This window comes from Oncorhynchus gorbuscha, linkage group LG11 (assembly GCF_021184085.1).
Source record: "Oncorhynchus gorbuscha isolate QuinsamMale2020 ecotype Even-year linkage group LG11, OgorEven_v1.0, whole genome shotgun sequence".
NCBI classification, from domain to species: Eukaryota; Metazoa; Chordata; class Actinopteri; order Salmoniformes; family Salmonidae; genus Oncorhynchus; species Oncorhynchus gorbuscha.
In genome coordinates, this window is record NC_060183.1 from 88,062,982 (window position 1) to 88,085,913 (window position 22,932).

Sequence of the window (22,932 nt, forward strand, 5' to 3'; positions counted from 1 at the left end):
AGAGACACATCCCCTTACAATATCATAGCAGGGTTGCCATTTTGAGAAAAAAAAATTTTTTCTTCAAAGTCCTCCAGTGAAAAAACCTTTCTTGGTAACAGGTATCTTTCAGTAAGGCACAGATGGGATTTGAACCCATGATCTTCGGTTTACAAGACCGACACCTTACCGCTTGGCCACCATGCCACTCTTTGCTGCAAGATATTTATCAACATTCTGGAAAGTAGGAGTTGTGTAATGTGAATTTGGCACACAACTAAACTCAGTGGAGAACCTTGGGATTGAACCAAGGACCTCATACATAAATAGCATGCACTCCCCTCTGAGCTTCGATACCATTTTATTTGCAGATAAAATGCAATATTAATACAATGTACTTTTTATATACACCACTCCATTGAAACTACAATGAAATGATAGCAGCAATTCTAAATACAAGCAAGTATGGACAGTCATCTAACCCATGAACTTCAGTTTTTGAAAATGATGCAATTGAAGTTGGCAACCATGCCACTTCTGTTCCATAAATGTAGGAACAGGGATTGAACACATGTCTTCAGATTACAAGCGCAAATTATTCAGCACATCTCTGTTTCCTGCTGAGAATTTCAACATTCTGGAAAGAAGGAGATGGGTCATTGCAAAAAAATGTTATGGAGAAGCTGGGGATTGAACCCAGGACCTCATACATGCAAAGCATGCGCTCTACCACTGAGCTACATCCCCTTTCTGTGAAAGAAAAAATGTTTCTTATTTTTTTAAATTTCACCTATAATTATCCAGGTAAGCCAGTTGAGAACAAGTTTTCATATTCAACTGCGACCTGGCCAAGATAAAGCAAAGCAGCGCAACACAAACAACAACACAGAGTTACAGATGGAATAAACAAGCGTACAGTCAATAACACAATAGAAGAAGAAAAAGAAAGTCTATATACAGTGCGTGCAAATGGAGGTAAGGCAATAAATAGGCCATTGTAGCGAAGTTTTTACAATTTAGCAAATTAACACTGGAGTGATAGATGAGCAGATGATGATGTGCAAGTAGAAATATTGGTGTGCAAAGAGCAGAAAGTAAATTAAAACAATATGGGGATTAGGTAGGTAGATTGGGTGGGCTATTTACAGATGGGCTTTGTACAGCTGCAGCGATCAGTTAGCTGCTCAGATAGCCAATGTTTAAAGTTAGCAGTGTTGCCAACACCTCAGTAAGGAAAGTAGCTATTGGCTGTCCTAAAAGTCGCTAGAAGTTGCTAAATGATGTCATCACCTAATTTGCATAATTGTGCATGTAATTGTGATGGACACTGTAGGAGTGAGGAATAACATTGTGGAAGAGACAAAAAGTGAGAAAAATTAAAATGTCTGCAAGTATTCATACTTGCTAAATACAGTGACTAAGTCGCTAAGTTGGCAACACTGAAAGTTAGTGAGGGAATATGTCTCCAGCTTCAGCGATTTTTGCAATTCGTTCCAGTCATTGTCAGCAGAGAACTGTAAGGAAAGGCGGCCAAAGGAGGTGTTGGCTTTGGGGGATGACCAGTGAGATATACCTGCTGGAGCACGTGCTACGGGTGGGTGTTGTTATCGTGACCAGTGAGCTGAGATAAGGCGGAGCTTTACCTAGCATAGACTAAAAAGATGACCTGGAGCGAGCGGTCTGGCGATGAATATGTAGCGAGGGCCAGCCGACTACAGCATACAGGTCGTAGTGGCCATATCAATACAATTGACCTTTTCTTTACACTGTTCTAATGAAAGTACATTTCCATAATATCATCTAGCTTCCATAAACGTCGAACAAGGATTGAACCCATGTGCTTCAGTTTACAAAAACAGATGACTTAGCACATCTATTTCCTTCTTAAAATGTCAACATTCTGGAAAGTAGAGTTGTGCAAAAGCTAATTTCACAACTAAATATACTCATCAGAGAATTTGGGGATTAACTTCAGACCGCATGCATTTCAAGTAGTAGCTCAGAGACACATCCCCTTACAATATCATAGCAGGGTTGCCATTTTGAGAAAAAAAAATTTTCAAAGTCCTCCAGAAAGAACCTTTCTTGGTAACAGGTATCTTTCAGTAAGGCACAGATGGGATTTGAACCCATGATCTTCGGTTTACAAGACCGACACCTTACCGCTTGGCCACCATGCCACTCTTTGCTGCAAGATATTTATCAACATTCTGGAAAGTAGGAGTTGTGTAATGTGAATTTGGCACACAACTAAACTCAGTGGAGAACCTTGGGATTGAACCAAGGACCTCATACATAAATAGCATGCACTCCCCTCTGAGCTTCGATACCATTTTATTTGCAGATAAAATGCAATATTAATACAATGTACTTTTTATATACACCACTCCATTGAAACTACAATGAAATGATAGCAGCAATTCTAAATACAAGCAAGTATGGACAGTCATCTAACCCATGAACTTCAGTTTTTGAAAATGATGCAATTGAAGTTGGCAACCATGCCACTTCTGTTCCATAAATGTAGGAACAGGGATTGAACACATGTCCTTCAGATTACAAGCGCAAATTATTCAGCACATCTCTGTTTCCTGCTGAGAATTTCAACATTCTGGAAAGAAGGAGATGGGTCATTGCAAAAAATGTTATGGAGAAGCTGGGGATTGAACCCAGGACCTCATACATGCATGCAGCATGCGCTCTACCACTGAGCTACATCCCCTTTCTGTGAAAGAAAAATGTTTCTTATTTTTTTTTTAATTTCACCTATAATTATCCAGGTAAGCCAGTTGAGAACAAGTTTTCATATTCAACTGCGACCTGGCCAAGATAAAGCAAAGCAGCGCAACACAAACAACAACACAGAGTTACAGATGGAATAAACAAGCGTACAGTCAATAACACAATAGAAGAAGAAAAAGAAAGTCTATATACAGTGCGTGCAAATGGAGGTAAGGCAATAAATAGGCCATTGTAGCGAAGTTTTTACAATTTAGCAAATTAACACTGGAGTGATAGATGAGCAGATGATGATGTGCAAGTAGAAATATTGGTGTGCAAAGAGCAGAAAGTAAATTAAAACAATATGGGGATTAGGTAGGTAGATTGGGTGGGCTATTTACAGATGGGCTTTGTACAGCTGCAGCGATCAGTTAGCTGCTCAGATAGCCAATGTTTAAAGTTAGCAGTGTTGCCAACACCTCAGTAAGGAAAGTAGCTATTGGCTGTCCTAAAAGTCGCTAGAAGTTGCTAAATGATGTCATCACCTAATTTGCATAATTGTGCATGTAATTGTGATGGACACTGTAGGAGTGAGGAATAACATTGTGGAAGAGACAAAAAGTGAGAAAAATTAAAATGTCTGCAAGTATTCATACTTGCTAAATACAGTGACTAAGTCGCTAAGTTGGCAACACTGAAAGTTAGTGAGGGAATATGTCTCCAGCTTCAGCGATTTTTGCAATTCGTTCCAGTCATTGTCAGCAGAGAACTGTAAGGAAAGGCGGCCAAAGGAGGTGTTGGCTTTGGGGGATGACCAGTGAGATATACCTGCTGGAGCACGTGCTACGGGTGGGTGTTGTTATCGTGACCAGTGAGCTGAGATAAGGCGGAGCTTTACCTAGCATAGACTAAAAAGATGACCTGGAGCGAGTCGGTCTGGCGATGAATATGTAGCGAGGGCCAGCCGACTACAGCATACAGGTCGTAGTGGCCATATCAATACAATTGACCTTTTCTTTACACTGTTCTAATGAAAGTACATTTCCATAATATCATCTAGCTTCCATAAACGTCGAACAAGGATTGAACCCATGTGCTTCAGTTTACAAAAACAGATGACTTAGCACATCTATTTCCTTCTTAAAATGTCAACATTCTGGAAAGTAGAGTTGTGCAAAAGCTAATTTCACAACTAAATATACTCATCAGAGAATTTGGGGATTAACTTCAGACCGCATGCATTTCAAGTAGTAGCTCAGAGACACATCCCCTTACAATATCATAGCAGGGTTGCCATTTTGAGAAAAAAAAAATTCTTCAAAGTCCTCCAGTGAAAGAACCTTTCTTGGTAACAGGTATCTTTCAGTAAGGCACAGATGGGATTTGAACCCATGATCTTCGGTTTACAAGACCGACACCTTACCGCTTGGCCACCATGCCACTCTTTGCTGCAAGATATTTATCAACATTCTGGAAAGTAGGAGTTGTGTAATGTGAATTTGGCACACAACTAAACTCAGTGGAGAACCTTGAACCAAGGACCTCATACATAAATAGCATGCACTCCCCTTCTGAGCTTCGATACCATTTTATTTGCAGATAAAATGCAATATTAATACAATGTACTTTTTATATACACCACTCCATTGAAACTACAATGAAATGATAGCAGCAATTCTAAATACAAGCAAGTATGGACAGTCATCTAACCCATGAACTTCAGTTTTTGAAAATGATGCAATTGAAGTTGGCAACCATGCCACTTCTGTTCCATAAATGTACGAACAGGGATTGAACACATGTCCTTCAGATTACAAGCGCAAATTATTCAGCACATCTCTGTTTCCTGCTGAGAATTTCAACATTCTGGAAAGAAGGAGATGGGTCATTGCAAAAAAATGTTATGGAGAAGCTGGGGATTGAACCCAGGACCTCATACATGCAAAGCATGCGCTCTACCACTGAGCTACATCCCCTTTCGTGAAAGAAAAAAAAAATTTTCTTATTTTTTTAATTTCACCTATAATTATCCAGGTAAGCCAGTTGAGAACAAGTTTTCATATTCAACTGCGACCTGGCCAAGATAAAGCAAAGCAGCGCAACACAAACAACAACACAGAGTTACAGATGGAATAAACAAGCGTACAGTCAATAACACAATAGAAGAAGAAAAAGAAAGTCTATATACAGTGCGTGCAAATGGAGGTAAGGCAATAAATAGGCCATTGTAGCGAAGTTTTTACAATTTAGCAAATTAACACTGGAGTGATAGATGAGCAGATGATGATGTGCAAGTAGAAATATTGGTGTGCAAAGAGCAGAAAGTAAATTAAAACAATATGGGGATTAGGTAGGTAGATTGGGTGGGCTATTTACAGATGGGCTTTGTACAGCTGCAGCGATCAGTTAGCTGCTCAGATAGCCAATGTTTAAAGTTAGCAGTGTTGCCAACACCTCAGTAAGGAAAGTAGCTATTGGCTGTCCTAAAAGTCGCTAGAAGTTGCTAAATGATGTCATCACCTAATTTGCATAATTGTGCATGTAATTGTGATGGACACTGTAGGAGTGAGGAATAACATTGTGGAAGAGACAAAAAGTGAGAAAAATTAAAATGTCTGCAAGTATTCATACTTGCTAAATACAGTGACTAAGTCGCTAAGTTGGCAACACTGAAAGTTAGTGAGGGAATATGTCTCCAGCTTCAGCGATTTTTGCAATTCGTTCCAGTCATTGTCAGCAGAGAACTGTAAGGAAAGGCGGCCAAAGGAGGTGTTGGCTTTGGGGGATGACCAGTGAGATATACCTGCTGGAGCGCGTGCTACGGGTGGGTGTTGTTATCGTGACCAGTGAGCTGAGATAAGGCGGAGCTTTACCTAGCATAGACTAAAAAGATGACCTGGAGCGAGTCGGTCTGGCGATGAATATGTAGCGAGGGCCAGCCGACTACAGCATACAGGTCGTAGTGGCCATATCAATACAATTGACCTTTTCTTTACACTGTTCTAATGAAAGTACATTTCCATAATATCATCTAGCTTCCATAAACGTCGAACAAGGATTGAACCCATGTGCTTCAGTTTACAAAAACAGATGACTTAGCACATCTATTTCCTTCTTAAAATGTCAACATTCTGGAAAGTAGAGTTGTGCAAAAGCTAATTTCACAACTAAATATACTCATCAGAGAATTTGGGGATTAACTTCAGACCGCATGCATTTCAAGTAGTAGCTCAGAGACACATCCCCTTACAATATCATAGCAGGGTTGCCATTTTGAGAAGAAAAAAAATTCTTCAAAGTCCTCCAGTGAAAAAACCTTTCTTGGTAACAGGTATCTTTCAGTAAGGCACAGATGGGATTTGAACCCATGATCTTCGGTTTACAAGACCGACACCTTACCGCTTGGCCACCATGCCACTCTTTGCTGCAAGATATTTATCAACATTCTGGAAAGTAGGAGTTGTGTAATGTGAATTTGGCACACAACTAAACACAACCTTGGGATTGAACCAAGGACCTCATACATAAATAGCATGCACTCCCCTTCTGAGCTTCGATACCATTTTATTTGCAGATAAAATGCAATATTAATACAATGTACTTTTTATATACACCACTCCATTGAAACTACAATGAAATGATAGCAGCAATTCTAAATACAAGCAAGTATGGACAGTCATCTAACCCATGAACTTCAGTTTTTGAAAATGATGCAATTGAAGTTGGCAACCATGCCACTTCTGTTCCATAAATGTACGAACAGGGATTGAACACATGTCCTTCAGATTACAAGCGCAAATTATTCAGCACATCTCTGTTTCCTGCTGAGAATTTCAACATTCTGGAAAGAAGGAGATGGGTCATTGCAAAAAAATGTTATGGAGAAGCTGGGGATTGAACCCAGGACCTCATACATGCAAAGCATGCGCTCTACCACTGAGCTACATCCCCTTTCTGTGAAAGAAAAATATGTTTCTTATTTTTTAAAATTTCACCTATAATTATCCAGGTAAGCCAGTTGAGAACAAGTTTTCATATTCAACTGCGACCTGGCCAAGATAAAGCAAAGCAGCGCAACACAAACAACAACACAGAGTTACAGATGGAATAAACAAGCGTACAGTCAATAACACAATAGAAGAAGAAAAAGAAAGTCTATATACAGTGCGTGCAAATGGAGGTAAGGCAATAAATAGGCCATTGTAGCGAAGTTTTTACAATTTAGCAAATTAACACTGGAGTGATAGATGAGCAGATGATGATGTGCAAGTAGAAATATTGGTGTGCAAAGAGCAGAAAGTAAATTAAAACAATATGGGGATTAGGTAGGTAGATTGGGTGGGCTATTTACAGATGGGCTTTGTACAGCTGCAGCGATCAGTTAGCTGCTCAGATAGCCAATGTTTAAAGTTAGCAGTGTTGCCAACACCTCAGTAAGGAAAGTAGCTATTGGCTGTCCTAAAAGTCGCTAGAAGTTGCTAAATGATGTCATCACCTAATTTGCATAATTGTGCATGTAATTGTGATGGACACTGTAGGAGTGAGGAATAACATTGTGGAAGAGACAAAAAGTGAGAAAAATTAAAATGTCTGCAAGTATTCATACTTGCTAAATACAGTGACTAAGTCGCTAAGTTGGCAACACTGAAAGTTAGTGAGGGAATATGTCTCCAGCTTCAGCGATTTTTGCAATTCGTTCCAGTCATTGTCAGCAGAGAACTGTAAGGAAAGGCGGCCAAAGGAGGTGTTGGCTTTGGGGGATGACCAGTGAGATATACCTGCTGGAGCGCGTGCTACGGGTGGGTGTTGTTATCGTGACCAGTGAGCTGAGATAAGGCGGAGCTTTACCTAGCATAGACTAAAAAGATGACCTGGAGCGAGTCGGTCTGGCGATGAATATGTAGCGAGGGCCAGCCGACTACAGCATACAGGTCGTAGTGGCCATATCAATACAATTGACCTTTTCTTTACACTGTTCTAATGAAAGTACATTTCCATAATATCATCTAGCTTCCATAAACGTCGAACAAGGATTGAACCCATGTGCTTCAGTTTACAAAAACAGATGACTTAGCACATCTATTTCCTTCTTAAAATGTCAACATTCTGGAAAGTAGAGTTGTGCAAAAGCTAATTTCACAACTAAATATACTCATCAGAGAATTTGGGGATTAACTTCAGACCGCATGCATTTCAAGTAGTAGCTCAGAGACACATCCCCTTACAATATCATAGCAGGGTTGCCATTTTGAGAAGAAAAAAAATTCTTCAAAGTCCTCCAGAGAAAAAAAAACCTTTCTTGGTAACAGGTATCTTTCAGTAAGGCACAGATGGGATTTGAACCCATGATCTTCGGTTTACAAGACCGACACCTTACCGCTTGGCCACCATGCCACTCTTTGCTGCAAGATATTTATCAACATTCTGGAAAGTAGGAGTTGTGTAATGTGAATTTGGCACACAACTAAACTCAGTGGAGAACCTTGGGATTGAACCAAGGACCTCATACATAAATAGATGCACTCCCCTTCTGAGCTTCGATACCATTTTATTTGCAGATAAAATGCAATATTAATACAATGTACTTTTTATATACACCACTCCATTGAAACTACAATGAAATGATAGCAGCAATTCTAAATACAAGCAAGTATGGACAGTCATCTAACCCATGAACTTCAGTTTTTGAAAATGATGCAATTGAAGTTGGCAACCATGCCACTTCTGTTCCATAAATGTACGAACAGGGATTGAACACATGTCTTCAGATTACAAGCGCAAATTATTCAGCACATCTCTGTTTCCTGCTGAGAATTTCAACATTCTGGAAAGAAGGAGATGGGTCATTGCAAAAAAATGTTATGGAGAAGCTGGGGATTGAACCCAGGACCTCATACATGCAAAGCATGCGCTCTACCACTGAGCTACATCCCCTTTCTGTGAAAGAAAAATATGTTTCTTATTTTTTTAAATTTCACCTATAATTATCCAGGTAAGCCAGTTGAGAACAAGTTTTCAATTCAACTGCGACCTGGCCAAGATAAAGCAAAGCAGCGCAACACAAACAACAACACAGAGTTACAGATGGAATAAACAAGCGTACAGTCAATAACACAATAGAAGAAAAAAAGAAAGTCTTCAACTGCGACCTGGCCAAGATAAAGCAAAGCAGCGCAACACAAACAACAACACAGAGTTACAGATGGAATAAACAAGCGTACAGTCAATAACACAATAGAAGAAGAAAAAAAAAGTCTATATACAGTGCGTGCAAATGGAGGTAAGGCAATAAATAGGCCATTGTAGCGAAGTTTTTACAATTTAGCAAATTAACACTGGAGTGATAGATGAGCAGATGATGATGTGCAAGTAGAAATATTGGTGTGCAAAGAGCAGAAAGTAAATTAAAACAATATGGGGATTAGGTAGGTAGATTGGGTGGGCTATTTACAGATGGGCTTTGTACAGCTGCAGCGATCAGTTAGCTGCTCAGATAGCCAATGTTTAAAGTTAGCAGTGTTGCCAACACCTCAGTAAGGAAAGTAGCTATTGGCTGTCCTAAAAGTCGCTAGAAGTTGCTAAATGATGTCATCACCTAATTTGCATAATTGTGCATGTAATTGTGATGGACACTGTAGGAGTGAGGAATAACATTGTGGAAGAGACAAAAAGTGAGAAAAATTAAAATGTCTGCAAGTATTCATACTTGCTAAATACAGTGACTAAGTCGCTAAGTTGGCAACACTGAAAGTTAGTGAGGGAATATGTCTCCAGCTTCAGCGATTTTTGCAATTCGTTCCAGTCATTGTCAGCAGAGAACTGTAAGGAAAGGCGGCCAAAGGAGGTGTTGGCTTTGGGGGATGACCAGTGAGATATACCTGCTGGAGCGCGTGCTACGGGTGGGTGTTGTTATCGTGACCAGTGAGCTGAGATAAGGCGGAGCTTTACCTAGCATAGACTAAAAAGATGACCTGGAGCGAGTCGGTCTGGCGATGAATATGTAGCGAGGGCCAGCCGACTACAGCATACAGGTCGTAGTGGCCATATCAATACAATTGACCTTTTCTTTACACTGTTCTAATGAAAGTACATTTCCATAATATCATCTAGCTTCCATAAACGTCGAACAAGGATGAACCCATGTGCTTCAGTTTACAAAAACAGATGACTTAGCACATCTATTTCCTTCTTAAAATGTCAACATTCTGGAAAGTAGAGTTGTGCAAAAGCTAATTTCACAACTAAATATACTCATCAGAGAATTTGGGGATTAACTTCAGACCGCATGCATTTCAAGTAGTAGCTCAGAGACACATCCCCTTACAATATCATAGCAGGGTTGCCATTTTGAGAAAAAAAAAAATTCTTCAAAGTCCTCCAGTGAAAGAACCTTTCTTGGTAACAGGTATCTTTCAGTAAGGCACAGATGGGATTTGAACCCATGATCTTCGGTTTACAAGACCGACACCTTACCGCTTGGCCACCATGCCACTCTTTGCTGCAAGATATTTATCAACATTCTGGAAAGTAGGAGTTGTGTAATGTGAATTTGGCACACAACTAAACTCAGTGGAGAACCTTGGGATTGAACCAAGGACCTCATACATAAATAGCATGCACTCCCCTTCTGAGCTTCGATACCATTTTATTTGCAGATAAAATGCAATATTAATACAATGTACTTTTTATATACACCACTCCATTGAAACTACAATGAAATGATAGCAGCAATTCTAAATACAAGCAAGTATGGACAGTCATCTAACCCATGAACTTCAGTTTTTGAAAATGATGCAATTGAAGTTGGCAACCATGCCACTTCTGTTCCATAAATGTAGGAACAGGGATTGAACACATGTCCTTCAGATTACAAGCGCAAATTATTCAGCACATCTCTGTTTCCTGCTGAGAATTTCAACATTCTGGAAAGAAGGAGATGGGTCATTGCAAAAAATGTTATGGAGAAGCTGGGGATTGAACCCAGGACCTCATACATGCAAAGCATGCGCTCTACCACTGAGCTACATCCCCTTTCTGTGAAAGAAAAATATGTTTCTTATTTTTTTTAATTTCACCTATAATTATCCAGGTAAGCCAGTTGAGAACAAGTTTTCATATTCAACTGCGACCTGGCCAAGATAAAGCAAAGCAGCGCAACACAAACAACAACACAGAGTTACAGATGGAATAAACAAGCGTACAGTCAATAACACAATAGAAGAAGAAAAAGAAAGTCTATATACAGTGCGTGCAAATGGAGGTAAGGCAATAAATAGGCCATTGTAGCGAAGTTTTTACAATTTAGCAAATTAACACTGGAGTGATAGATGAGCAGATGATGATGTGCAAGTAGAAATATTGGTGTGCAAAGAGCAGAAAGTAAATTAAAACAATATGGGGATTAGGTAGGTAGATTGGGTGGGCTATTTACAGATGGGCTTTGTACAGCTGCAGCGATCAGTTAGCTGCTCAGATAGCCAATGTTTAAAGTTAGCAGTGTTGCCAACACCTCAGTAAGGAAAGTAGCTATTGGCTGTCCTAAAAGTCGCTAGAAGTTGCTAAATGATGTCATCACCTAATTTGCATAATTGTGCATGTAATTGTGATGGACACTGTAGGAGTGAGGAATAACATTGTGGAAGAGACAAAAAGTGAGAAAAATTAAAATGTCTGCAAGTATTCATACTTGCTAAATACAGTGACTAAGTCGCTAAGTTGGCAACACTGAAAGTTAGTGAGGGAATATGTCTCCAGCTTCAGCGATTTTTGCAATTCGTTCCAGTCATTGTCAGCAGAGAACTGTAAGGAAAGGCGGCCAAAGGAGGTGTTGGCTTTGGGGGATGACCAGTGAGATATACCTGCTGGAGCACGTGCTACGGGTGGGTGTTGTTATCGTGACCAGTGAGCTGAGATAAGGCGGAGCTTTACCTAGCATAGACTAAAAAGATGACCTGGAGCGAGTCGGTCTGGCGATGAATATGTAGCGAGGGCCAGCCGACTACAGCATACAGGTCGTAGTGGCCATATCAATACAATTGACCTTTTCTTTACACTGTTCTAATGAAAGTACATTTCCATAATATCATCTAGCTTCCATAAACGTCGAACAAGGATTGAACCCATGTGCTTCAGTTTACAAAAACAGATGACTTAGCACATCTATTTCCTTCTTAAAATGTCAACATTCTGGAAAGTAGAGTTGTGCAAAAGCTAATTTCACAACTAAATATACTCATCAGAGAATTTGGGGATTAACTTCAGACCGCATGCATTTCAAGTAGTAGCTCAGAGACACATCCCCTTACAATATCATAGCAGGGTTGCCATTTTGAGAAAAAAAAAAATTCTTCAAAGTCCTCCAGTGAAAGAACCTTTCTTGGTAACAGGTATCTTTCAGTAAGGCACAGATGGGATTTGAACCCATGATCTTCGGTTTACAAGACCGACACCTTACCGCTTGGCCACCATGCCACTCTTTGCTGCAAGATATTTATCAACATTCTGGAAAGTAGGAGTTGTGTAATGTGAATTTGGCACACAACTAAACTCAGTGGAGAACCTTGGGATTGAACCAAGGACCTCATACATAAATAGCATGCACTCCCCTTCTGAGCTTCGATACCATTTTATTTGCAGATAAAATGCAATATTAATACAATGTACTTTTTATATACACCACTCCATTGAAACTACAATGAAATGATAGCAGCAATTCTAAATACAAGCAAGTATGGACAGTCATCTAACCCATGAACTTCAGTTTTTGAAAATGATGCAATTGAAGTTGGCAACCATGCCACTTCTGTTCCATAAATGTAGGAACAGGGATTGAACACATGTTCTTCAGATTACAAGCGCAAATTATTCAGCACATCTCTGTTTCCTGCTGAGAATTTCAACATTCTGGAAAGAAGGAGATGGGTCATTGCAAAAAATGTTATGGAGAAGCTGGGGATTGAACCCAGGACCTCATACATGCAAAGCATGCGCTCTACCACTGAGCTACATCCCCTTTCTGTGAAAGAAAAATATGTTTCTTATTTTTTTAAATTTCACCTATAATTATCCAGGTAAGCCAGTTGAGAACAAGTTTTCATATTCAACTGCGACCTGGCCAAGATAAAGCAAAGCAGCGCAACACAAACAACAACACAGAGTTACAGATGGAATAAACAAGCGTACAGTCAATAACACAATAGAAGAAGAAAAAGAAAGTCTATATACAGTGCGTGCAAATGGAGGTAAGGCAATAAATAGGCCATTGTAGCGAAGTTTTTACAATTTAGCAAATTAACACTGGAGTGATAGATGAGCAGATGATGATGTGCAAGTAGAAATATTGGTGTGCAAAGAGCAGAAAGTAAATTAAAACAATATGGGGATTAGGTAGGTAGATTGGGTGGGCTATTTACAGATGGGCTTTGTACAGCTGCAGCGATCAGTTAGCTGCTCAGATAGCCAATGTTTAAAGTTAGCAGTGTTGCCAACACCTCAGTAAGGAAAGTAGCTATTGGCTGTCCTAAAAGTCGCTAGAAGTTGCTAAATGATGTCATCACCTAATTTGCATAATTGTGCATGTAATTGTGATGGACACTGTAGGAGTGAGGAATAACATTGTGGAAGAGACAAAAAGTGAGAAAAATGAAAATGTCTGCAAGTATTCATACTTGCTAAATACAGTGACTAAGTCGCTAAGTTGGCAACACTGAAAGTTAGTGAGGGAATATGTCTCCAGCTTCAGCGATTTTTGCAATTCGTTCCAGTCATTGTCAGCAGAGAACTGTAAGGAAAGGCGGCCAAAGGAGGTGTTGGCTTTGGGGGATGACCAGTGAGATATACCTGCTGGAGCACGTGCTACGGGTGGGTGTTGTTATCGTGACCAGTGAGCTGAGATAAGGCGGAGCTTTACCTAGCATAGACTAAAAAGATGACCTGGAGCGAGTCGGTCTGGCGATGAATATGTAGCGAGGGCCAGCCGACTAGAGCATACAGGTCGTAGTGGCCATATCAATACAATTGACCTTTTCTTTACACTGTTCTAATGAAAGTACATTTCCATAATATCATCTAGCTTCCATAAACGTCGAACAAGGATTGAACCCATGTGCTTCAGTTTACAAAAACAGATGACTTAGCACATCTATTTCCTTCTTAAAATGTCAACATTCTGGAAAGTAGAGTTGTGCAAAAGCTAATTTCACAACTAAATATACTCATCAGAGAATTTGGGGATTAACTTCAGACCGCATGCATTTCAAGTAGTACCTCAGAGACACATCCCCTTACTATATCACAGCAGGGTTGCCATTTTGAGAAAAAAAAAAATTCTTCAAAGTCCTTCCAGTGAAAGAACCTTTCTTGGTACCAGGTATCTTTCAGAAAGGCACAGATGGGATTTGAACCCATGATCTTCGGTTTACAAGACCGACGCCTTACCGCTTGGCCACCATGCCACTCTATGCTGTAAGATATTTATCAACATTCTGGAAAGTAGGAGTTGTGTAATGTGAATTTGGCACACAACTAAACTCAGTGGAGAACCTTGGGATTGAACCAAGGACCTCATACATAAATAGCATGCACTCCCCCTCTGAGCTTCGATACCATTTTATTTGCAGATAAAATGCAATATTAATACAATGTACTTTTTATATACACCACTCCATTGAAACTACAATGAAATGATATAGCAGCAATTCTAAATACAAGCAAGTATGGACAGTCATCTAACCCATGAACTTCAGTTTTTGAATATGATGCAATTGAAGTTGGCAACCATGCCACTTCTGTTCCATAAATGTAGGAACAGGGATTGAACACATGTTCTTCAGATTACAAGCGCAAATTATTCAGCACATCTCTGTTTCCTGCTGAGAATTTCAACATTCTGGAAAGAAGGAGATGGGTCATTGCAAAAAATGTTATGGAGAAGCTGGGGATTGAACCCAGGACCTCATACATGCAAAGCATGCGCTCTACCACTGAGCTACATCCCCTTTCTGTGAAACAAAAAATGTTTTCTTATTTTTTTAATTTCAACAATAATTAACCAGGTAAGCCAGTTGAGAACAAGTTTTCATATTCAACTGCGACCTGGCCAAGATAAAGCAAAGCAGCGCAACACAAACAACAACACAGAGTTACAGATGGAATAAACAAGCGTACAGTCAATAACACAATAGAAGAAGAAAAAGAAATCTCTATATACAGTGCGTGCAAATGGAGGTAAGGCAATAAATAGGCCATTGTAGCGAAGTTTTACAATTTAGCAAATTAACACTGGAGTGATAGATGAGCAGATGATGATGTGTAAGTAGAAATATTGGTGTGCAAAGAGCAGAAAGTAAATTAAAACAATATGGGGATTAGGTAGGTAGATTGGGTGGGCTATTTACAGATGGGCTTTGTACAGCTGCAGCGATCAGTTAGCTGCTCAGATAGCCGATGTTTAAAGTTAGCAGTGTTGCCAACACCTCAGTAAGGAAAGTAGCTATTGGCTGTCCTAAAAGTCGCTAGAAGTTGCTAAATGATGTCATCACCTAATTTGCATAATTGTGCATGTAATTGTGAAGGACACTGTAGGAGTGAGGAATAACATTGTGGAAGAGACAAAAAGTGAGAAAAATGAAAATGTCTGCAAGTATTCATACTTGCTAAATACAGTGACTAAGTCGCTAAGTTGGCAACACTGAAAGTTAGTGAGGGAATATGTCTCCAGCTTCAGCGATTTTCGCAATTCGTTCCAGTCATTGTCAGCAGAGAACTGTAAGGAAAGGCGGCCAAAGGAGGTGTTGGCTTTGGGGGATGACCAGTGAGATATACCTGCTGGAGCACGTGCTACGGGTGGGTGTTGTTATCGTGACCAGTGAGCTGAGATAAGGCGGAGCTTTACCTAGCATAGACTAAAAAGATGACCTGGAGCGAGTCGGTCTGGCGATGAATATGTAGCGAGGGCCAGCCGACTAGAGCATACAGGTCGTAGTGGCCATATCAATACAATTGACCTTTTCTTTACACTGTTCTAATGAAAGTACATTTCCATAATATCATCTAGCTTCCATAAACGTCGAACAAGGATTGAACCCATGTGCTTCAGTTTACAAAAACAGATGACTTAGCACATCTATTTCCTTCTTAAAATGTCAACATTCTGGAAAGTAGAGTTGTGCAAAAGCTAATTTCACAACTAAATATACATCAGAGAATTTGGGGATTAACTTCAGACCGCATGCATTTCAAGTAGTACCTCAGAGACACATCCCCTTACTATATCACAGCAGGGTTGCCATTTTGAGAAAAAAAAATTTTCTTCAAAGTCCTTCCGTGAAAGAACCTTTCTTGGTACCAGGTATCTTTCAGAAAGGCACAGATGGGATTTGAACCCATGATCTTCGGTTTACAAGACCGACGCCTTACCGCTTGGCCACCATGCCACTCTATGCTGTAAGATATTTATCAACATTCTGGAAAGTAGGAGTTGTGTAATGTGAATTTGGCACACAACCTCAGTGGGATTGATTGAACCAAGGACCTCATACATAAATAGCATGCACTCCCCTCTGAGCTTCGATACCATTTTATTTGCAGATAAAATGCAATATTAATACAATGTACTTTTTATATACACCACTCCATTGAAACTACAATGAAATGATAGCAGCAATTCTAAATACAAGCAAGTATGGACAGTCATCTAACCCATGAACTTCAGTTTTTGAATATGATGCAATTGAAGTTGGCAACCATGCCACTTCTGTTCCATAAATGTAGGAACAGGGATTGAACACATGTTCTTCAGATTACAAGCTCAAATTATTCAGCACATCTCTGTTTCCTGCTGAGAATTTCAACATTCTGGAAAGAAGGAGATGGGTCATTGCAAAAAATGTTATGGAGAAGCTGGGGATTGAACCCAGGACCTCATACATGCGAAGCATGCGCTCTACCACTGAGCTACATCCCCTTTCTGTGAAACATAAAAATGTTTCTTATTTTTTTAAATTTCAACAATAATTAACCAGGTAAGCCAGTTGAGAACAAGTTTTCATATTCAACTGCGACCTGGCCAAGATAAAGCAAAGCAGCGCAACACAAACAACAACACAGAGTTACAGATGGAATAAACAAGCGTACAGTCAATAACACAATAGAAGAAGAAAAAGAAAGTCTATATACAGTGCGTGCAAATGGAGGTAAGGCAACCATAGGCCATTGTAGCGAAGTATTTACAATTTAGCAAATTGACACTGGAGTGATAGATGAGCAGATGATGATGTGTAAGTAGAAATATTGGTGTGCAAAGAGCAGAAAGTAAATTAAAACAATATGGGGATTAGGTAGGTAGATTGGGTGGGCTATTTACAGATGGGCTTTGTACAGCTGCAGCGATCAGTTAGCTGCTCAGATAGCCGATGTTTAAAGTTAGCAGTGTTGCCAACACCTCAGTAAGGAAAGTAGCTATTGGCTGTCCTAAAAGTCGCTAGAAGTTGCTAAATGATGTCATCACCTAATTTGCATAATTGTGCATGTAATTGTGAAGGACACTGTAGGAGTGAGGAATAACATTGTGGAAGAGACAAAAAGTGAGAAAAATGAAAATGTCTGCAAGTATTCATACTTGCTAAATACAGTGACTAAGTCGCTAAGTTGGCAACACTGAAAGTTAGTGAGGGAATATGTCTCCAGCTTCAGCGATTTTTGCAATTCGTTCCAGTCCAGTCATTGTCAGCAGAGAACTGTAAGGAAAGGCGGCCAAAGGAGGTGTTGGCTTTGGGGGATGACCAGTGAGATATACCTGCTGGAGCACGTGCTACGGGTGGGTGTTGTTATCGTGACCAGTGAGCTGAGATAAGGCGGAGCTTTACCTAGCATAGACTAAAAAGATGACCTGGAGCGAGTCGGTCTGGCGATGAATATGTAGCGAGGGCCAGCCGACTAGAGCATACAGGTCGTAGTGGCCATATCAATACAATTGACCTTTTCTTTACACTGTTCTAATGAAAGTACATTTCCATAATATCATCTAGCTTCCATAAACGTCGAACAAGGTTTGAACCCATGTGCTTCAGTTTACAAAAACAGATGACTTAGCACATCTATTTCCTTCTTAAAATGTCAACATTCTGGAAAGTAGAGTTGTGCAAAAGCTAATTTCACAACTAAATATACTCATCAGAGAATTTGGGGATTAACTTCAGACCGCATGCATTTCAAGTAGTACCTCAGAGACACATCCCCTTACTATATCACAGCAGGGTTGCCATTTTGAGAAAAAAAAAATTTCTTCAAAGTCCTTCCGTGAAAGAACCTTTCTTGGTACCAGGTATCTTTCAGAAAGGCACAGATGGGATTTGAACCCATGATCTTCGGTTTACAAGACCGACGCCTTACCGCTTGGCCACCATGCCACTCTATGCTGTAAGATATTTATCAACATTCTGGAAAGTAGGAGTTGTGTAATGTGAATTTGGCACACAACCTCAGTGGGATTGAACCAAGGACCTCATACATAAATAGCATGCACTCCCCTCTGAGCTTCGATACCATTTTATTTGCAGATAAAATGCAATATTAATACAATGTACTTTTTATATACACCACTCCATTGAAACTACAATGAAATGATAGCAGCAATTCTAAATACAAGCAAGTATGGACAGTCATCTAACCCATGAACTTCAGTTTTTGAATATGATGCAATTGAAGTTGGCAACCATGCCACTTCTGTTCCATAAATGTAGGAACAGGGATTGAACACATGTTCTTCAGATTACAAGCTCAAATTATTCAGCACATCTCTGTTTCCTGCTGAGAATTTCAACATTCTGGAAAGAAGGAGATGGGTCATTGCAAAAAATGTTATGGAGAAGCTGGGGATTGAACCCAGGACCTCATACATGCGAAGCATGCGCTCTACCACTGAGCTACATCCCCTTTCTGTGAAACATAAAAATGTTTCTTATTTTTTTTTTTTCAACAATAATTAACCAGGTAAGCCAGTTGAGAACAAGTTTTCATATTCAACTGCGACCTGGCCAAGATAAAGCAAAGCAGCGCAACACAAACAACAACACAGAGTTACAGATGGAATAAACAAGCGTACAGTCAATAACACAATAGAAGAAGAAAAAGAAAGTCTATATACAGTGCGTGCAAATGGAGGTAAGGCAATAAATAGGCCATTGTAGCGAAGTATTTACAATTTAGCAAATTGATTGACACTGGAGTGATAGATGAGCAGATGATGATGTGTAAGTAGAAATATTGGTGTGCAAAGAGCAGAAAGTAAATTAAAACAATATGGGGATTAGGTAGGTAGATTGGGTGGGCTATTTACAGATGGGCTTTGTACAGCTGCAGCGATCAGTTAGCTGCTCAGATAGCCGATGTTTAAAGTTAGCAGTGTTGCCAACACCTCAGTAAGGAAAGTAGCTATTGGCTGTCCTAAAAGTCGCTAGAAGTTGCTAAATGATGTCATCACCTAATTTGCATAATTGTGCATGTAATTGTGAAGGACACTGTAGGAGTGAGGAATAACATTGTGGAAGAGACAAAAAGTGAGAAAAATGAAAATGTCTGCAAGTATTCATACTTGCTAAATACAGTGACTAAGTCGCTAAGTTGGCAACACTGAAAGTTAGTGAGGGAATATGTCTCCAGCTTCAGCGATTTTTGCAATTCGTTCCAGTCATTGTCAGCAGAGAACTGTAAGGAAAAGGCGGCCAAAGGAGGTGTTGGCTTTGGGGGATGACCAGTGAGATATACCTGCTGGAGCACGTGCTACGGGTGGGTGTTGTTATCGTGACCAGTGAGCTGAGATAAGGCGGAGCTTTACCTAGCATAGACTAAAAAGATGACCTGGAGCGAGTCGGTCTGGCGATGAATATGTAGCGAGGGCCAGCCGACTAGAGCATACAGGTCGTAGTGGCCATATCAATACAATTGACCTTTTCTTTACACTGTTCTAATGAAAGTACATTTCCATAATATCATCTAGCTTCCATAAACGTCGAACAAGGTTTGAACCCATGTGCTTCAGTTTACAAAAACAGATGACTTAGCACATCTATTTCCTTCTTAAAATGTCAACATTCTGGAAAGTAGAGTTGTGCAAAAGCTAATTTCACAACTAAATATACTCATCAGAGAATTTGGGGATTAACTTCAGACCGCATGCATTTCAAGTAGTACCTCAGAGACACATCCCCTTACTATATCACAGCAGGGTTGCCATTTTGAGAAAAAAAAATTTTCTTCAAAGTCCTTCCAGTGAAAGAACCTTTCTTGGTAACAGGTATCTTTCAGAAAGGCACAGATGGGATTTGAACCCATGATCTTCGGTTTACAAGACCGACACCTTACCGCTTGGCCACCATGCCACTCTATGCTGTAAGATATTTATCAACATTCTGGAAAGTAGGAGTTGTGTAATGTGAATTTGGCACACAACTAAACTCAGTGGAGAACCTTGGGATTGAACCAAGGACCTCATACATAAATAGCATGCACTCCCCTCTGAGCTTCGATACCATTTTATTTGCAGATAAAATGCAATATTAATACAATGTACTTTTTATATACACCACTCCATTGAAACTACAATGAAATGATAGCAGCAATTCTAAATACAAGCAAGTATGGACAGTCATCTAACCCATGAACTTCAGTTTTTGAAAATGATGCAATTGAAGTTGGCAACCATGCCACTTCTGTTCCATAAATGTAGGAACAGATTGAACACATGTTCTTCAGATTACAAGCGCAAATTATTCAGCACATCTCTGTTTCCTGCTGAGAATTTCAACATTCTGGAAAGAAGGAGATGGGTCATTGCAAAAAATGTTATGGAGAAGCTGGGGATTGAACCCAGGACCTCATACATGCAAAGCATGCGCTCTACCACTGAGCTACATCCCCTTTCTGTGAAACAAAAAAATGTTTCTTTTTTTTTTAAATTTCAACAATAATTAACCAGGTAAGCCAGTTGAGAACAAGTTTTCATATTCAACTGCGACCTGGCCAAGATAAAGCAAAGCAGCGCAACACAAACAACAACACAGAGTTACAGATGGAATAAACAAGCGTACAGTCAATAACACAATAGAAGAAGAAAAAGAAAGTCTATATACAGTGCGTGCAAATGGAGGTAAGGCAATAAATAGGCCATTGTAGCGAAGTATTTACAATTTAGCAAATTAACACTGGAGTGATAGATGAGCAGATGATGATGTGTAAGTAGAAATATTGGTGTGCAAAGAGCAGAAAGTAAATTAAAACAATATGGGGATTAGGTAGGTAGATTGGGTGGGCTATTTACAGATGGGCTTTGTACAGCTGCAGCGATCAGTTAGCTGCTCAGATAGCCAATGTTTAAAGTTAGCAGTGTTGCCAACACCTCAGTAAGGAAAGTAGCTATTGGCTGTCCTAAAAGTCGCTAGAAGTTGCTAAATGATGTCATCACCTAATTTGCATAATTGTGCATGTAATTGTGAAGGACACTGTAGGAGTGAGGAATAACATTGTGGAAGAGACAAAAAGTGAGAAAAATGAAAATGTCTGCAAGTATTCATACTTGCTAAATACAGTGACTAAGTCGCTAAGTTGGCAACACTGAAAGTTAGTGAGGGAATATGTCTCCAGCTTCAGCGATTTTTGCAATTCGTTCCAGTCATTGTCAGCAGAGAACTGTAAGGAAAGGCGGCCAAAGGAGGTGTTGGCTTTGGGGGATGACCAGTGAGATATACCTGCTGGAGCACGTGCTACGGGTGGGTGTTGTTATCGTGACCAGTGAGCTGAGATAAGGCGGAGCTTTACCTAGCATAGACTAAAAAGATGACCTGGAGCGAGTCGGTCTGGCGATGAATATGTAGCGAGGGCCAGCCGACTAGAGCATACAGGTCGTAGTGGCCATATCAATACAATTGACCTTTTCTTTACACTGTTCTAATGAAAGTACATTTCCATAATATCATCTAGCTTCCATAAACGTCGAACAAGGATTGAACCCATGTGCTTCAGTTTACAAAAACAGATGACTTAGCACATCTATTTCCTTCTTAAAATGTCAACATTCTGGAAAGTAGAGTTGTGCAAAAGCTAATTTCACAACTAAATATACTCATCAGAGAATTTGGGGATTAACTTCAGACCGCATGCATTTCAAGTAGTAGCTCAGAGACACATCCCCTTACTATATCACAGCAGGGTTGCCATTTTGAGAAAAAAAAAAATTTTTCTTCAAAGTCCTTCCAGTGAAAGAACCTTTCTTGGTAACAGGTATCTTTCAGAAAGGCACAGATGGGATTTGAACCCATGATCTTCGGTTTACAAGACCGACACCTTACCGCTTGGCCACCATGCCACTCTATGCTGTAAGATATTTATCAACATTCTGGAAAGTAGGAGTTGTGTAATGTGAATTTGGCACACAAGAACCTTGGGATTGAACCAAGGACCTCATACATAAATAGCATGCACTCCCCCTCTGAGCTTCGATACCATTTTATTTGCAGATAAAATGCAATATTAATACAATGTACTTTTTATATACACCACTCCATTGAAACTACAATGAAATGATAGCAGCAATTCTAAATACAAGCAAGTATGGACAGTCATCTAACCCATGAACTTCAGTTTTTGAATATGATGCAATTGAAGTTGGCAACCATGCCACTTCTGTTCCATAAATGTAGGAACAGGGATTGAACACATGTTCTTCAGATTACAAGCGCAAATTATTCAGCACATCTCTGTTTCCTGCTGAGAATTTCAACATTCTGGAAAGAAGGAGATGGGTCATTGCAAAAAATGTTATGGAGAAGCTGGGGATTGAACCCAGGACCTCATACATGCAAAGCATGCGCTCTACCACTGAGCTACATCCCCTTTCTGTGAAACATAAAAATGTTTCTTATTTTTTTTTTTAATTTCAACAATAATTAACCAGGTAAGCCAGTTGAGAACAAGTTTTCATATTCAACTGCGACCTGGCCAAGATAAAGCAAAGCAGCGCAACACAAACAACAACACAGAGTTACAGATGGAATAAACAAGCGTACAGTCAATAACACAATAGAAGAAGAAAAAGAAAGTCTATATACAGTGCGTGCAAATGGAGGTAAGGCAATAAATAGGCCATTGTAGCGAAGTATTTACAATTTAGCAAATTAACACTGGAGTGATAGATGAGCAGATGATGATGTGTAAGTAGAAATATTGGTGTGCAAAGAG

At 39.8% G+C, this 22,932-nt stretch overlaps 23 non-coding genes across 23 annotated transcripts; all 23 read right to left on the minus strand.

The window, feature by feature from the left end:
- Positions 1-114: 114 nt before the first annotated feature.
- Positions 115-186, minus strand: trnat-ugu. The gene has a single exon. It is a non-coding gene; the product is annotated as a tRNA-Thr (tRNA).
- Positions 187-654: 468 nt separating this feature from the next.
- trnaa-ugc lies at positions 655-726 on the minus strand. The gene has a single exon. It is a non-coding gene; the product is annotated as a tRNA-Ala (tRNA).
- Positions 727-2,087: 1,361 nt separating this feature from the next.
- Positions 2,088-2,159, minus strand: trnat-ugu. The gene has a single exon. It is a non-coding gene; the product is annotated as a tRNA-Thr (tRNA).
- Positions 2,160-4,068: 1,909 nt separating this feature from the next.
- trnat-ugu lies at positions 4,069-4,140 on the minus strand. The gene has a single exon. It is a non-coding gene; the product is annotated as a tRNA-Thr (tRNA).
- Positions 4,141-4,604: 464 nt separating this feature from the next.
- On the minus strand, positions 4,605-4,676 carry trnaa-ugc. Its single transcript has one exon. It is a non-coding gene; the product is annotated as a tRNA-Ala (tRNA).
- A 1,368-nt stretch (positions 4,677-6,044) lies between these two features.
- trnat-ugu lies at positions 6,045-6,116 on the minus strand. The gene has a single exon. It is a non-coding gene; the product is annotated as a tRNA-Thr (tRNA).
- Positions 6,117-6,579: 463 nt separating this feature from the next.
- Positions 6,580-6,651, minus strand: trnaa-ugc. The gene has a single exon. It is a non-coding gene; the product is annotated as a tRNA-Ala (tRNA).
- Positions 6,652-8,022: 1,371 nt separating this feature from the next.
- Positions 8,023-8,094, minus strand: trnat-ugu. Its single transcript has one exon. It is a non-coding gene; the product is annotated as a tRNA-Thr (tRNA).
- Positions 8,095-8,562: 468 nt separating this feature from the next.
- Positions 8,563-8,634, minus strand: trnaa-ugc. Its single transcript has one exon. It is a non-coding gene; the product is annotated as a tRNA-Ala (tRNA).
- Positions 8,635-10,118: 1,484 nt separating this feature from the next.
- Positions 10,119-10,190, minus strand: trnat-ugu. The gene has a single exon. It is a non-coding gene; the product is annotated as a tRNA-Thr (tRNA).
- Positions 10,191-10,659: 469 nt separating this feature from the next.
- On the minus strand, positions 10,660-10,731 carry trnaa-ugc. The gene has a single exon. It is a non-coding gene; the product is annotated as a tRNA-Ala (tRNA).
- Positions 10,732-12,099: 1,368 nt separating this feature from the next.
- trnat-ugu lies at positions 12,100-12,171 on the minus strand. The gene has a single exon. It is a non-coding gene; the product is annotated as a tRNA-Thr (tRNA).
- Positions 12,172-12,640: 469 nt separating this feature from the next.
- trnaa-ugc lies at positions 12,641-12,712 on the minus strand. The gene has a single exon. It is a non-coding gene; the product is annotated as a tRNA-Ala (tRNA).
- Positions 12,713-14,081: 1,369 nt separating this feature from the next.
- trnat-ugu lies at positions 14,082-14,153 on the minus strand. The gene has a single exon. It is a non-coding gene; the product is annotated as a tRNA-Thr (tRNA).
- A 471-nt stretch (positions 14,154-14,624) lies between these two features.
- On the minus strand, positions 14,625-14,696 carry trnaa-ugc. Its single transcript has one exon. It is a non-coding gene; the product is annotated as a tRNA-Ala (tRNA).
- A 1,365-nt stretch (positions 14,697-16,061) lies between these two features.
- trnat-ugu lies at positions 16,062-16,133 on the minus strand. Its single transcript has one exon. It is a non-coding gene; the product is annotated as a tRNA-Thr (tRNA).
- A 458-nt stretch (positions 16,134-16,591) lies between these two features.
- Positions 16,592-16,663, minus strand: trnaa-cgc. Its single transcript has one exon. It is a non-coding gene; the product is annotated as a tRNA-Ala (tRNA).
- Positions 16,664-18,035: 1,372 nt separating this feature from the next.
- On the minus strand, positions 18,036-18,107 carry trnat-ugu. The gene has a single exon. It is a non-coding gene; the product is annotated as a tRNA-Thr (tRNA).
- A 454-nt stretch (positions 18,108-18,561) lies between these two features.
- Positions 18,562-18,633, minus strand: trnaa-cgc. Its single transcript has one exon. It is a non-coding gene; the product is annotated as a tRNA-Ala (tRNA).
- Positions 18,634-20,006: 1,373 nt separating this feature from the next.
- Positions 20,007-20,078, minus strand: trnat-ugu. The gene has a single exon. It is a non-coding gene; the product is annotated as a tRNA-Thr (tRNA).
- A 466-nt stretch (positions 20,079-20,544) lies between these two features.
- On the minus strand, positions 20,545-20,616 carry trnaa-ugc. The gene has a single exon. It is a non-coding gene; the product is annotated as a tRNA-Ala (tRNA).
- A 1,372-nt stretch (positions 20,617-21,988) lies between these two features.
- On the minus strand, positions 21,989-22,060 carry trnat-ugu. The gene has a single exon. It is a non-coding gene; the product is annotated as a tRNA-Thr (tRNA).
- A 455-nt stretch (positions 22,061-22,515) lies between these two features.
- trnaa-ugc lies at positions 22,516-22,587 on the minus strand. The gene has a single exon. It is a non-coding gene; the product is annotated as a tRNA-Ala (tRNA).
- Between the last annotated feature and the right edge of the window lie 345 nt (positions 22,588-22,932).